The sequence below is a fragment of the Meles meles genome, chromosome 11, assembly GCF_922984935.1.
Source record: "Meles meles chromosome 11, mMelMel3.1 paternal haplotype, whole genome shotgun sequence".
Classification (NCBI taxonomy): domain Eukaryota; kingdom Metazoa; phylum Chordata; class Mammalia; order Carnivora; family Mustelidae; genus Meles; species Meles meles.
In genome coordinates this window covers 11,172,255-11,188,514 of record NC_060076.1, presented here as the reverse complement: position 1 = coordinate 11,188,514, position 16,260 = coordinate 11,172,255, and the positions used below count along the sequence as shown (strand labels likewise).

Genomic DNA, 16,260 nt, shown 5'->3' with positions numbered 1-16,260 from the left:
AAAATTCCGTTACTAATGAATCCACCTTTGTTAACAGGTGAAAATGGTGATTCCGAGCGTTTCTGATACTTCTAGAAATAAACGGCTTTAGTCCACAGAACTGTGGGTCCTGGCATAAAAATAAATTCTCCTCTCAGAGTCTTCTGAGGGGACAACTCTCCTTGTTCTGCTGATCCATACTTAGAGTACTAAACTCTTATTTTCCTGTGCAAATTTATCAAAATTCTGTGTGTACATTTACTCTGCAATTCTAAGAAAAAAAGGGGTTCATTCTTTATGGCCCTTGCTTAGAATTTTAAAAACAGTAATTTTGGAAGATTTATCCATTCACACATTTTATTTTAAAGATTTTATTTGATAGAGAGAGAGATCTCAAGTAGGCAGAGAGGCAGGTGGTGGGGTGGGGGGGGTGGGGAAGCAGACTCCCTGCTGAGCAGAGAACCCGATATGGGGCTCGGGATCCTAAGATCATGACCTGAGCCGAAGGCAGAGGCTTAACCCACTGAGCCACCCAGGCGCCCCTCCATTCACACATTTTAAAAACACCTTCTATGTGCCAGATTCTGCGTTAGAAGAATACAAAGATGAATAAAATACAGTTCCTGTAAGTAATACAAATAATCAGTTGAAGGTGGGGAGCAGCCCAGGGGATAGTGCCAAGAACAGCAGGGTGTTGTGTTTATGGCAGCACTGCTCACAGTAGCCAAGACAGAAGCGATCCAAGTGTCTGTGGATGAGTGGAAAAACAAAATATCCATACAATGAAATATTATTCAGCTTTAAAAGGGAGAGAATTTCTGGCACAGGCTATGAAATGGAAAACCTTGAGGACCTCATGTTAAGTGACAAGCCAGTAACAGAAGGACAAATACTGCTTATTTCCACTTGTATCTAGAGTCGTCAACTTCTTAGGGACAGAAAGTAGAATGGTCATTGCCAGAGGCTGGATGGGGAGGGATGGGGAGTTGTTTAGTGGGTAGAGACTTTCCATTATGCCCGATGAAGAAAATTCTAGAAATGGGTGGTGGTGATCATTGTACAACAGTGTGAATGTACTTAATGCCACTGAACTGTACATACACTTAAAAATGGTTATAGGGGTGGGGCGCCTGGGTGGCTCAGTGGGTTAAGGCCTCTGCCTTCAGCTCAGGTCATGATCCCAGGGTCCTGGGTTCGAGCCCCGCGTCAGGCTCTCTGCTCAGCGGGGAGCCTGCTTCCTCCTCTCTCTGTCTGCCTGTCTCTCTGCCTACTTGATCTCCCTCTGTCAAATAAATAAATAAAATCTTTAAAAAAATGATTATGGGGTAAATTTGATGTTATGTGTATTTTACTGTAGTTAAAACATTTTTTTTAATCTAAAAAAATGACAGAATGTTTATAATTGTGGAAGCTGGGCAATGGGTACGTGGGAGTTCATTTCCTTTGTATAAATTTGAAATTTTCCATAATAGAAAGTCTAAAAGAAAAGCTCCTATTGTCAAGGAATCCTATCTAGTTCAGGGAAGAAATAACCACAGTACAGTGTGAAAATGGCATACAGGTGGCGGGCTGGTTATTTTTATTTTTAAATGTTTTGGGGGGTAAAGCCCCTTTAAAAAACCCTTAAATTAAAAAACAAAAATGGATTCGGTTACAGTAACACAATGCGGTGGACAGAGAACGTGTCTTGGAGTCAGAAAGACTTGGTCTTGAACTGTGGCTCTGACCACACCAGCTGTGTGACCTCAGGTGACTTGTCATTCCCCACCTACGACACTTACTCAAGGCCAGTCCAACTCATAGTGTTGCTTGGAAGATTACGGCAAAGTACAGCAAGCAGATTTTTTCACAAATAGCTATTTTCTTGAGGGCAGAGATTGGGTTTTTCCAGGGCGGGTGACATAACTTGTGGGACACAGGGCAAAACGGATGCATGGGAAGGAAGGGCCGTTAAGTCTCTAAGTGCCATAGCAAAATATAAAGCTTTTTCTTTCTTTCATGGTTTCTTTCTAGGCCCATAATGGAGCTTTTCAAATTTACTATTTAATGTCATTCTATGTGAAGAAAAAAATAAAAATTTGAATTATTAGCATAAATCTTATTGCTCAACTCTATACCGTCCATGCCAGTTTTAAATGCGAACATATGTGGAATCGTATTTCGCAACTCACAAACGCATTTGTATTTTGTCCTTATCAGACAGTGGAAATGCTGCACAAAACTCAACTGTTTTTATTTCAGTTCTTGATGTACACATATTCTACGAGCGCTCTCTGCCTTCGGCTTACTGGTGAGAAAGGAAAAGGAACTAAAGTTGCTCCTTCCGTTCCTTCTAGGCCATCATTTGCACCTGTGGTAGTAGGCTACTGCGGGCAAGCAATGTGAACGAGAAATGGGATCATTGAGGTTCTTAGAACAGCACTGCCTTCTGTCAGCACCGAAGCGCGTTCTAGTTCTAACACAAAGAGGGGCCCATTGGGGCTGTCGGTGTCCCGCTGCCTCAGCTGTGGACCTCACAGCTTTACCTTGTAAGTGCTCTGAGTCTCACTGAGCCCCCATGTACCGTGGGTCCAATGCAACTCTGTGTAGGTGGCACCGAGGGGGTTCTATAGGGCCGGGATGACAAGGCTCCGGGGAGGACAGCGGTGCAGATGTCCTCTGCTCCGGCACACGCTGCATTGTCCCATAAGACTATTTTTATAAAGCACAAGTTTCAAGGTGGAATTATCAGGAATTCCAAGATGGTGGCCGTGGGGCACTGAAGGAGGCACAATTCTTTCAGAGTCCAGGACCCTGTGATGACTGCACAGGCCTTGCATGTCCCTGGCCTCCTCTCCCTCTGCGGGATAGTCAGTGGGGCTCCGGCAGTGGACTCCGTTTGTCATCTGACTCAGTGGCAGGAGCACAGAATAGCTTCGAGCAAGGTGGCAGGTCCATGTAAGTGGGGTGTCCAAACTCTGGCTCAGGACCCTCGAGCCAATTTGGGACCTTCCCTGGCCGAATTTTCTTGCTACGACATCCTGTCTACCTCATCCGCACGCTCATCTCCAGAGGCTCTGGACTGTCTGCTGCCAATCTCTCCCCGCACATGCTCCCCTCTGGCTTCGTTCTTCACATGACCTCCTCTGAGCAGCTCACCTAATGCCTTCAGGTGACGAGAAGCCCGCGGAGCCACCTTGATGTCGCCACACCAAGACCACCGGGGTCAGCCAGCAGCCACTGACCCCCCATCCCAGCCCAACGCAGGGGGAAGCAGGCGGGGGAGTGCACCACGGAGCTGTGTTCTGGTCCCAGCTCTGCCCCAGTGTGCAAAGGACAGCACCTCTCAGATCCTCATCTCCCATCTGCCTCAGGGGCTACAGGGCGTCAGGGGGGAAGGACTCGCTGGCGTGGTCAAGTAGTGTTCAACCCTCCACCCATTAGAATCACTTGGGGGGCTTTTCAAATCCCCAATGCCAGGGCCACAGTTTCTAAAACGCCCCAGGACTCCAGTATACCCAAGGCTGATAATCACTAGTATAGATACAAGAGATTAGCACAGCACCTAGGGCAATCGACACTCGTTTTGTTTGTTTTTGTTTTGTTTTTAATTTCAGAATGAAGAGAGTCGGAAAATCTGGCCCCATTTATCACCAGCAGGCCCAACCTGGTTGCATTTTGTTTAAATACCTCTAAATTCTTAATAAAATACCCAAGTCACTGGCTAAAGGGCAGAGCAGCCAGGAACCCTGTTCTGAAGGCTGAGGGGGGCTTTCTAGGCCCTGCCAAGTAGCTCATTCTGCCCCACAGGCCACATGGAGAGCCCATACTGAGCCCCCTGCCCGGGGCCACGGCACCACTCCCAGAGCTGGGTCCCCAGGACCGCTGCTCACAGGGTCAGGTGTGGCGGCTACCCACAAACCAGGGTGGGCTCCCAGACAACACTGAAAAGGCTCAGCTCCGTGTCTGGTGCAGAGAACACAAAATCCTGACTGGAGGCAGAGGAGGGAGGGAGTAGGACAGCTGGGTTCAACTGCAGTAATCTCAGGTCAGTCACAACAGGCGGGAGTCCAGGGAGAAGGGAGCCAATGCCCGCTGAGTGCTTGCTGAGGCGCAGCCCAACCCTTCCCCTCGCTGGATCCTAACCACAGCCCTGAAACACTCACAAAGGACTCCCATTGTACAGATGGGGAAAGGACGTCCATGCAGGCCAAGGGTTTCTGCCTGAGGTCGCCATACTGCAGGGTTCGAACAACTCCCAGATCCACACACGTTCTCCCCTCAATGAAGTGGACGTGGGCAGGTGGGTGTCGCATGGCTACGTGCAGATGGCTCGGGCCGGGCTGGCCCAAGACAGTTTTTTGAACCATTTCTACAGTGGCCCAGGCACGCCGGGGGCAGCCTCCCCGCCTGGGCCCCCAGCACCGTAACAAGCCCTAAACAAAGAATCAATGTGTCACGGGGAAGCCGGCTCACTGTTCGGATGATTTAAGTCAGGGGGAAGGCGGGTGTCCAACAAGAGCTACTCTGATAATTTGCAGGGGCGGGGGCTGCCGGGAAGACGGTAGCTGCCCGTTCTGGCCAGCCGCTCCAGTATTGACAGAAGCCCCCACACACACTTGCTAGATTACAGTAAAGACATTCAAATCACAGGCGCGTCGGCCCACGCCTGGCTCCTCTGCGCCAGCAGCCCCTTCTTTCTGCATTAACCGAGACAAACAGGGAGAAGTCAGGAAATTCTGATTAGCGCAGGAACGGCAGATGAGTGGGGAGGCCTGTGGAAGCTGAGGAGACACAATGAAGAGGGTCTTCGTGCATACCGGCTTAAGATTTTCTCTCCATAAGAAATGCAGATGGGAATCGGCTCTACTAGGAAAGCAGGTGCAGTGATTAAAACCAGCTCCCGCTTACTGAGCGCTGGCCTGGTGCTGGTGGTTTTACATGCATTATCTCACTTACTCTTCCCCCCATCCTGTGAGATACATGGCGTTATGATCTCCATTTTACAGATACAGATACTGAGGCTGAGGAAGGCGAAGCCTGGTCCTGGGCTCATGCAACACGCGATGGTATTTGACCTATCGGCTGCCCGGGGCTGCTCCAGCAGTTCACAGAGATGGTCTAGAAGGCAGTGATGAGGAGAGGGGACTCTGGAGAAATGGGCGCGTTCTGGCTCCCACTATGTGCTTAAGGAAGTCATCTCATTACCTGGAGCCTCCCTCTGCTTCCTGATGCCCTGGAAATAATACCTACCGCGCGCTCTAACTGCCCAGTACCATGACATCGGCAGCTCCAAGCAACAGTGTCCAGCTGAAGTGACCGAAAGCTGGAGACCAGGCCCATGCTGCAGGACAGCGACAGCTCCCCTCCCCAGTACAGAAGCCAGATGGGACATGCGGGGATTGCAACGTCAAACTCCTTTTTTTTTTTTTTCTTTTTTAAAGATGTTATTCATTTTTGTGACACAGAGAGAGAGAGTGAGCACAAGCAGCGGGAGCAGTAGGCAGAGGGAGAGGGAGAAGCAAGCTCCCCACTGAGCAGAGAGCTCAATGTGGGACTCGATCCCAAGACCTTGAGATCATGAGTTGAGCCGAATGCAGATGCTTAACCGACTGAGCCACCCAAGCACCCTCCATGTCAAACTCCTGCTGGACCGCCATCTTGGCCACACCAGAGTCTGCCTGTCACTGAGGGCCAGACTCTGGGATTAACACACTGTCTGTTGTATCCCAGGTCCCAAGAAAGGAGGTCCTAAACGGATTCGAGAAGAGGGTTTCAGTTTCCTGAGAGTGAGGAGAAGACAGTTTCAGAGAGTGTGCTGCAGAGAGGGTAGGCTCAGAGGGCCTGATGGGCCCCCGAGAGAGATGTCAATGAGCCTCAAAGGGTCTGGCAGGAGAACCAACATTAGTTGTAGCCGCAGAAAGACAGGACTCCGGGTCAAAAGGCTAAAGGACATGGAAATAAAACCAAAGAAGCACAAATCAGTCCGGAGGAAGGAAAAATCCAACCCTCTGACTGAATTCAGCACTGGCCGCCAGCCTTTGTGATATGGCCCCCAGGGTGGTCCTCCACAGCACTGTCAGGCTCCCTCGCAGGTCCACGTGCTTATGATCACCTCTCTCCCCAAATGTCACTCGTTCAGGGCCCATCTCTGGTGCCTGGTGGGGGCTTGTGCTCACGAGGCCTGGGCAGCAACCTTTATCGTCATGAACGGATGGCAGCGTTGTGAAGGGGAAAGAGCACAAGAAGAGTCAAACTACCCACCTCAGGCCTTATTTCCTATTCCTCGTACAGGCCTCAGTTTCTTCATCTGTAAAATGGGAAGGTGCTACGCTAGAAGATCTTCAAGGTACTTTCTAACGCTAATGTATGTTGTTTCTAGGCATGGAAAGGGCCTTTCTCTGGGAGGTCACCCACAGCCCCTGACAGAGAAACGGGTCCCAGTGCCCTCGGGGCAGAGTTGGGAACAGAGGACACACTCAAGTGAGAATGACGGCTCTGCTGCTTACTGCATGTGGAACGTGGTGTACGGCCGGAACCCTCTGACTCCCATTTTCTCATTCATCAAATGGGGGAATGCTTCCTCACGGGGTGGGGGTGGGGGGGGCAATGGGAGCAGCAGGTGATTCATAAAAAGTGCTCAGCTCAGGGCCTGACCTCTAGAGGGGCTAATAAACACTACCAGTCGTCTGCCCCAAATAACGACAGTTCTTTGCCCAAAGCAGCACACGTTCAGTGATTTACTTCAAGCAGCCCTGTTTCAGAGCACGTGACATGTGCCACCTGCCCCGGACACATGTGGGGTCACTGGAGTCAAGACCATGACTCAGAGCAAAGGAGGGAAGGACCGGGCACAGCAGACACACGCTAACTGTGGCAGAGGGATGGACCTGTGTAATAACCCTATTAGGAGAGGCTCTTTTATCCTCACCTTACAGAGAGAGGGGACGTGACTTGCCCAAGGCCACAGAGCTGGGAAGAGCCAGAGCTGTACTTGGAGTCAATGTTCTCTGACCCCAAAGCCCAGGCATGCTCTCCCTGCAACACCTCAAGGCACTCTGAGCATGCTCAGTTGCTCATCCCCCCCTCCCCCGGGAAATTTCTGGGGATTTTAAGATGCAGATGATTGCCCACACAAAAATGTCCTTTCCCATATAAGACACAGCCCCAGTCAAAGAAGTCCAGAGTGCCTAGGTGGGGATTATGTATCACCTGGGGACTCAAGAGGCTCAGTGCAGCCTAGAGCTCCATGAATGGGGACACAGATGAGTCTCTGTGAGCCTCAGTTTCCTCATCTGTAAACTGGGGATATTATCTGCTTCATCTCGAAAGGTCTGAGATGATACAGGATTTGTCAAGGTGCCAGTAGCACACAGAGGGGCTTAGCGGAGGTTCAAGTCCTAACAGCGCTTTCAAGTGCCCTTTGAGAGCTGGGCATTGCATTTTGTGTGGAACCTTCTATACCTTCCACTCAACGAGAACCTGTGACTGGGGTGCTGGGAGGGCACCGCCGGGAACTTTGTTGGGGAGCATGGGGCCCAAGAAAGGCCATGAGGGGGAACAGATGCTATAAAAATCGGGGAGCAGGGACTTGCTAGATGGAAAAGCAGAGGATGGCAGGAGCAGAGGAGTGGGGCTCTGACGAGGCCCCGGTGACACCGCGCGGTGAGGAGCTGGTGTCCCTTGGGCTCTGGGGGCACATCATGTCACGGAGGGAAGGTGTGGGTCAGTGAGACGCTGATGCTCTCCTTTACTCGGGGGCACCTTCCCTGAGAGCCAGAGCTCTGAGCAGTGGGGAATGCTGGGCCCTGGTACACACAATTGTTCGGCACGTGCCGGAGCTCATCCCGGAGCAGCCCCCCAGCCCTGAGCGGAGGCCCCTGGGTCCAAGGAACAGACCTCATCCACAGGGATAATTACCAGAAGGGCTTCATTTATTCAGAGCCTCACCCCTGAAACCACCCCCCACCCGCTGCCAGAGACCAGGCTGCACCAACAGCCACCCTGTCACTCCCCTTACCCGGCTCCCAGTGCCTGCAGATCCAAGCAGAGAGTGGAGTTGGAGAGAAGCCCTCCAAGGTGTGACCCCGTGCATTGGGCCAACCACAGCTCCCTGCCTCCCCAGACACCCTGCATTGCCACGACATGGAGCCAGTCACGGTTCTCCAGACTGGTCTGCAGGCTCCTGCCTTTGCAGGTGCTGTGCCCTCTGCCAGGAGGGCCTTCCACTCCTGCCTCTTCAGCTGCAGAAGTCCCCCCTCAGCCTTCCAGGACTAACGTGGGGACAGCTGCCCTGCAAGGCTCCCCCTCACCTCCTTTCTGCCTTGGGGCGGGCTAAGTGTCCCTGGTCTGGTCCCACAGCCACTACGCTTGCCTCCGCCACAGCACTCTGCGCTGCCCAGCTGTCCTGGGCTCCCCTCGCTAGAGCCCGGGCTTCCTGAGGGTGTGGGCAGCGTCTCCACTGTCTCTGCACCAGTTCCTAGCATGGGACCCAGTTCAGCACAGACAATCCCGTGCTTGGTGAATGAATTATTCACTGCTGACAAGGCAACGGGAACATTCCTGAGAAAGAGGCCAACACGGTGCAGAGCCAGATAGACAGACCGAGGATGTGCAGAGGAGGGTGAGCGGGAGGGAGGAAGGGAAAGGGGAGAACACGGTATGTGTGCAAGGAGGGGCCACGGCGGGAGGCGGGAGGCCGGGAACGCCATCTAATTAGACCACATGTGCAAGCAGCATCTGGCTCAAAGCACAGCAGTTTACACCGCTCCTGGAGTTGTCGTGGAGACAAGCACATGACCAGCCTGGAGCCGAGACTCAGGGGCAGCAATCCAGATGCACTCCTAACATATTCTGACAGAGAGCAGATGGGCAGCTATTTGCAGGGCCAAAAAATGCCAACTCCGCTCCCCTCCAGACCTGCGTGCCCTCACTGATCATTTTCATCTTGTAAAGTCATTCTTCTCTGCCCTGGAACCACCAGTTCCACCCATGCAGGAATCAGTGTGAAAGCTGCTATTTTTGTAGGTCCCCAACCATCACAACTTCCGGCCTCTTCCTATGGGTGAGGAAACACCACCACCTTTAGTGAAGGGGTCGTCGGGAGGCTGAGCTCTACTGCTGCAGCTCCCCCTCCCCCCATCTCTTCCTCGGTGAAGAGTGTTTAAATTCCTCACTCTTTGGGCCCTACCGGACAGATCCAGGCCTGGGAACAGCGCTGTGGGGGTGGGGGTAGGGTGGAAAATACAGGCTCCGAGGCTGAGTGCCCGCCGGCTGGGTACTTGCTTGGGTATGTACTTAGTCCCTCTGAACTGTTCACTCCTCTGTAGAATGGGCTTTGCGACACCTACTTTCATAAGATTATTATAAGGATTAAATTATTATAGAGCATCCCTGAAAATTATAAAATTCTACATTAATTTTTTACTGGGATTAAAAGTTCTTTAGAAACCTCGAAGATTTTAAATAGAAAGACTTAGTAGAATAGAAGGAAAATGACAGAATCTTAGGCTCTGTAGGAAACTATACTTTTTTACCCACACGTATGGCAAATATCTCTCTTTTGAGGCCTTTGGTGAGGTGGGAAAACATCTACTGCTAGAGAATCAAGTTGGGTTTGAATTCTGGCTCTGACGCTTGCTTAGCAAGGTGATTTTGACTGTGTAACATAAAACTCTCTAGAGCCTCAGTTTCTTCATCTGTAAAATGGAAATAATCATTCTTATCTCCTGTGAATGAATTCCACTTGTGAGAATTGGGACAATATATGCAAACTGCCTAGCACACAGCAGACACTCAGTAAACGTCATTCCACTTCCCTTCTCCCTCGTGGTTTAACAAATCAGGTAAGACAGGCTGAGAAAGTACAGAGCAGCACGGGTTTAGTCACAGCGTGCTGGGATCCCACCTAATGGCTGTGTGGCCTTGGGGAAGCCCTCATCTTTTCTGAGCACCCGCGTCCTCTTCTGGAAGAGGAGGGGATACGACCCACCTGGTCATGTTGTTGTGTGATTTAAAGGGAACAATGAACATAAGGCTGACAGCATCCAATAAATTGTTGTTGCTAGGGTCCTCCTCACCCTTCCTGGAGAAATCTTTCTGGAAAAAAATCATGACTTATGTGGGTCCAGCCTGGGGCACAGAGGCTGCACGGTCTCAAGAGAAATGGATTTCAGTTTTGATGCTGGGGAAGTAAAAGCAACGTGAGGACCCTGAGCGGACGTGTGGGCGGCTCTGGGCCCGCATCGGGACAGCTGTCTGCCCAGGCCCCCCGGCCTGCTGCTGAGTGGCATCCGGCAGGCCTGTCCAGGTGCGAGGAGGCTTATTTATAAAGCACGCAGGGCTTCCCGCTGCCGCATGCTTGCCTGCTATCACAGGTGTGGGGAAGGCCCAGCTAAAAATACTGCTAACGTGGGTTTAATGTCGCCCAGCAGAGACTAATGATTGTTTTAAGTAAATATTAATTATAAGAGTCACCCAGATAGAGCGCTGGAGTGGCGTAAATATTCCCACATCTACATATGTAGATGGAGAGACCATTTGGGGAAACGACTTATTTCCTGGCTGTGGACTCTCAATATTTGGGGGATTCCTGGTTAAACTATATGGGTAGTGTCTTGATATGCAGGATAGAGGGAAGCTTCCTTATTTGAGAGATGAGCTTCTCCAGATTTAGTTCTGCTGGACCCTTCACATGAGAGCTCGTCACCACGGTATGGAGAGCCCAGATTTGGTTCAAGGCCCGCCCAGCATACTGACTGGCTGATCTGGGGCAAGTGTCTGCCTAAGGGTCCAGATGTGGGGGATCAGCAGTCTGAGATGGTGCTCTTGGTCTAGTACTGTCCTCCGGGCATGCTTCCTCCCTCCCCAAGTCTCAGCATCTGCACCCGTATGGGAAGCCAACTTCGATCAGTGGTTCCTACGTCCGGTATCCCAAGGAGACTCACCAAGGGAGGTTTTAAATGTAGACTCGGGGCCACGGCTCAGACCTCTGAGCAACTGCTTAGATTCTAATGCATTCGGGAACCTGGGGGTGTGGTGGGGTGGGGTAGGGAAGCAGGTGTTGGGGCTGGAAGAATAGTAGTAACAGGAGTAACAGACCCATGTGCTTTCCCTATGGGTTTTACATATGGGTTTTACCTAAGGGTTTTACATATACCCACTCATTCAATCCTTACAGCAACCCCATGAAATAGACACAGTTGCTGTCCCATGTTACAAATGGGAAACTGAGGCACAGAACTAATATGGCAACTTCCCTGGGTTCACACAGGCAGGATTTGACCCAGGTGGTCTGGCTCTGGTCTGACAGACTGTGGCACCAAGAGGGCTGTGGCTCTGCTCCTCTTTTTCATCACCATATCCCCATGCCCAGGGTGGAAGCTTCCAGAGCCGGTGATGGACATATGCATTAAACACTTAGGCACTTTTACACAGGTTGCACCGCACACTACCCCAAGGAAGCTGAGATCCACTTTCAGATGGACTCGAGGGCTGGACCATATACTGAACCACCTCAGGCCATTTTCCAGTGAGGGTGAGACCGGGGTTTGAGGCCAAGCCTGGTTCACTCCTTCATCTCCTACCACAGCCTAGTGGGACATGGCAGCAAATTCCTGGCTCCATGGGAGGGATGTAAGGATTAAATGGACGTGAGACACCTTTATAAATGAAACTGATTACCAAATTCTTCTGATTAATTGCCTCAGTTTCTCCCAAGGCTGTTATCTTCAAAGACGAGGGGGCTCAACGAACATTTGTTGACTGAATGTAAACATACCAATTACAACTATGACCCCACATGGTTCCCGGAAAAGGGCAGGTTCTTAGAGGAGAGTCTTTATACCCCGGACTCTTTCACTGGGACACATGGACAATAATGGTCCTAGGTGAGGACAAGGCCCAGCCAGGGCCCCAGATTCTGACTTTCTAGGACCTGGACTCATGACCTTTCAGCTCCTGACCTCTGTGCCCCAAGTCCCTTCTGTGACAGACAGTGTCGAGAGAGGAGGGTGGGACAGTCTCTGACCCAGCAGGGCCTGGGATAGACTAAGCCTAGACTATGCCCAAATCCAACCTTGCTCTGCAGAAATCCATTGTGAAAATCCCAACCTCCATTTTACGGTGGCATTATTAAGTCTTCCAAAGCATTTAGGAGGTCGTCAAGGGGATGAGCATCCAGGGGATGGGCTAAAGTCCGTGCCTGGGGTACTGTGACTTCCAGCCATTTCCCTGTCTGAGGCTAGTCCATGAAGTAAGGACAGTTTAGTACCCAGGAAATGGCAGGCTCCTCTTAACACCAAGGCAAACAGGTGACTTATCTCTGGGAACATCAAATCACCACAACTGTTCCCCTTCCCTTAATGATGATGATGATGGGGGCGCCTGGGTGGCTCAGTGGATTAAGCCGCTGCCTTCGGCTCAGGTCATGATCTCAGGGTCCTGGGATAGAGCCCCGCATCGGGCTCTCTGCTCCGCAGGGAGCCTGCTTCCTCCTCTCTCTCTGCCTGCCTCTCTGCCTACTTGTGATCTCTCTCTGTGTCAAATAAATAAATAAAATCTTTAAAAAAAAAAAAAATGATGATGATGATGATGACGATGATGACGATGATAGCAGCAGCCATTTACTGAGGGCCCGCTATTCATAAAAAGTATTTATTACAGAGATATACATGTTGAATTGTTTATGGGCAAGTGCTGGTATCTGAACTGACTTTAAAATGCATTAAGAAACAAGATACAGTGAACAATGGATAGACGTGTGACGAAGTACGCACAGTAAAATGTTAATGGTACGATCTAGGCGGGAGGTCTGAGAGTGTTCACTGTGAGATTCTCACAAGGGGACATGAGACACCAGACTTCGGAGGGGCAGGGATGGTGGCAGGATGTGCTGTCCTATGATCAACTAGTCCGAAGGGGACTCCAAACATAACATCACGTTATCCAACTTATTGGCAGGGAGGTATTACAAGAGAGTTCTAAACAAGAAACAAACTATTTATTGTACATCTACTATGAGCCAGGCACTGCAAAGCACCGGGACAGTAATGGCTAAATTAGTCATAATTTAGTCATAATACCTCCTCTAAAAGATGTAGGGAGATCTCTCTCTCTCTCTCCCTCTCTCGTATGTGCGCGTGCGCACACACACACAAATATATATGGGACAAGTACATGAAGACATCTGCCCTCTTTTTAAAGATCCAGAAACAAAGCTCTGAAAGATCACGTGACTTGTCCACGACCACGTAAGGAGGTGGTGGGTGGGGGCTCACATCTAGCCATGTCTGAGGCCAAGATCTGGGTTCTTGACTCTGTTGCCTGCCACCTTTCAAAAGGTCACTACCATCTCATTCCTTTTTGATGGGCGGAGCTACACGAGAAAGTGACATCCCAAGGTTGGTTCCAAGTTTCATTCTAGTCCTTCTTTTCCACCTCGCCCCTCATTAGACTGAGCCCCAGCACGCCAGCAACCAACATTTTTAACTCTTTTCACTTGGGAAACCTTGCAGCTTTTCAGGTGGCTTCCCTCATCGTTACCTTATTTAATCTTCACATGACCCTGAGAGAGGACTCTGGAATCCTGGTAGTTAGCAGCCCATCTGTTCCGGGACAGACTTTCTGCTCAGGCCTCCACTTCCCTCTGCCCCAGGGCTCCAGGGTGCATGGGGGCTGGTAGGAAGAAAAGAGAAGCTGCCCAGAGAGAGTATCTGGATAGGGTATGACCAACAGTTTCAGGCCTTTCACTGCCCGCTGGGTCCGTCTGCCCCACCAGACTCCAAAGGCCTCTTGCCAATAACCTCTCTACAGAGACCAAACGACTCTCCCTCTTGCTCTGGTGGTACATCGGGAGCCTCCCACTTCTTGCTTCATTTTGAAAGTAACTGCAGGGTAATCTGTGGTCTGGCCGGGGGGTGGGGGGAGACTGTCGAAAGACATTCCAAGAAGCCCTGGAAAAGAGATTCGTTTAGTAATAATGAACGGCAAACGCAAGTGTCAATTGAATTCCTTTTACCAGCAATTTCTTCCCTGTGTCAGGACAGAACAACGCAACGCAACACATGCAACACAACGCAACGGAATGCAAAGACAATAAAAACCAGCTGGGAACTTTGGTATTAAAACACCTTCTTTACCTTCTGAACTCCCTTATCCCTCTGAACTCTACCTCTGATCCTGTCAGGCTGCCCTGGTTGGTTCGGGGTCTCCTCACCTCTCCTGATCTCTGCTTCTAGACTTTCTGTACCCAGTGTTGCTGAGCCCCACCCCTGGGGGATCTTTCCAAAGGGCCTCTCTGGCCATCCGATCCCAATACTCATGTTTAAAGTGCCGCCCTACTCCTTGCTGCCTTTGTGGGGCTCCCAAGACTCCCGGTTGGCCTGTGAGCCCCACAAAGCCGCCCTCTCCAGTCATGCTTCCTAACACGTCCCCCTGCAAGCCAGAAGTCTTGGTCCCTGCACACTGCCTTCCGCTTCCCGTACAGGACACTTTCAGATCTCCCTGCTTCTCTCTTTGCCTGGAGTGCCGCCTCTTCCCATCAGCAGGCTAACCCCCGCGCATCCTACCAGGCAAAGCTCATCCATCATGGCCTCCAGGAAGCGATCCCTGTCCCCATGGCCTCCCCTCTCTGGAAGGTCTTCTGGGCCCCCAAGGAACCCAAGCCTACTTTGACCACATTACACAAAGTTACCCGCTTACCCACTGACCTCGCTCTTGAGGACAGGAGCTCTTTACAGATAGAGAGCGAATGGCCTCATCGTTTGTGGTCCCTTACTGGGCACACGGCCTCACACGTGGTGGCTCTGAATGCCTGTGGGGTGAAGGACCGAAGGAACTCAGCGTCTACAGTCCTGTATGGGACCGAGTCCCATGAAATGAAGTTGATTTCTGAGAAGCAAAAGAATACCAAGATAGTTCGAAACAGACCTGCGCACTCCCAGAATTCTTCCTGAAGCAGACGGTGTCACAGCAAGGCTACAATTATAGACGTGTGCACACACACGCACACACTGTTTAAAAAAACTCGGAGAATGCACTTAACACTGACTTTTTTTTCCTTATCGGAAACCTGTTTACAATCTTGTCCACTGTCAGTCTTAAATGTCACTTTTCAGAGAGATGGCTGCTGCCAGGAGAGATTTATTTTCAAATTGAATCACAGCATGTTCATGCAGAGACGCGCCTCTTTTGAATTCTCCAAATTGGAGGGAATTCAGGGAAGAGAAAGCGAGGTTATTAGAATCTGCAGAGGCTGATTCAGGAGGCAAAATTATGAGGGTAAAATATGCATGGGCAAGTTAACCAGCAGCTAGCAGTCGGTGGAGATGGAGAAGGCAGGACGGCAGCTACCTAGAAACCCACGGGGGCAGTGAAGACGCACAGAGACAAAGTGCCAATGGGAAGGAACGGAGTGGGGGAATGAGATGGAGGGGAGAAGTCTTAGCAACAGCAGGCAAGCGCCCATCTGTGCCAGGTACCGTGCAAGATGGCTTCACTCATTCAGCCTTTGCCCATGAGATATCGTTATCCCTACTGGAAAGGTGAAGACGCCTGACGGTCTAAGAGGTGAAGAAACCCGAATGAGAAAATGGTAGGTCAGGTTCTACTGGCTGTGCTGCCACCAGCCGGTGACGAAGACAGGGTTTGCAGCAGGCGTCACTGTCCCTGCTCTTTGCCATATGTGGGGTGATCATGGAAGGCTTCCTGGAGGAGGAACACATGGATGGAATCTGATTCTCCTTCTTTGTCCCTGCTCAGGAAAGAACTGTTAGCTTTTAGGAAAAGGAGTCTGACCTTGGCAAAGCCTCGTGTGTAGACCCCTACCCCGGGGTCCCTAGGTTTGGCACACACCCGTTCCCCCATGGCAGATCCTGGGCCTCTGCTGCAGCAGGCACTCTGCATCCTTGCTCCTGTGCCTAGGAGCCCCACGAGCTTGGCCAGTCTGAGCCGGGCTACCTCCCCAAGAAACTGGAGCCAATGCTGCCAACCTCATGGGGGTTAGTGTGGGGACCGGAAGCACCAGTGTGTTGTAGGAACTCAGTATGTATGTTTTCTTTTTGAAAGCAAGCATCATACACGCTGTAGACCATTCCCTTGGTCAAATGTATACTCTTCCCTCAGGCTCCAAGCCTCTGCAACCTTTCCCATGGGGTGCCCAGGTGGTTCAGGGGGTTAAGCCTCTGCCTTCAGCTCAGGTCATGATCCCAGGGTCCTAGGACCGAGTCCTGCATCAGGCTCTCTGCTCAGCAGGGAGACTGCTCCCTCCACCCCCGCCTGCCTCTCTGCCTACTTATGGTGTCT

At 51.0% G+C, this 16,260-nt stretch overlaps 1 protein-coding gene across 5 annotated transcripts in view; it reads right to left on the bottom strand.

Moving 5' to 3' along the window:
* The window catches only part of DENND1A (DENN domain containing 1A), a 493,090-nt gene that overhangs the window by 69,201 nt on the left and 407,629 nt on the right, over positions 1-16,260 (bottom strand). The gene's annotated exons all lie outside the window — the stretch shown is intronic.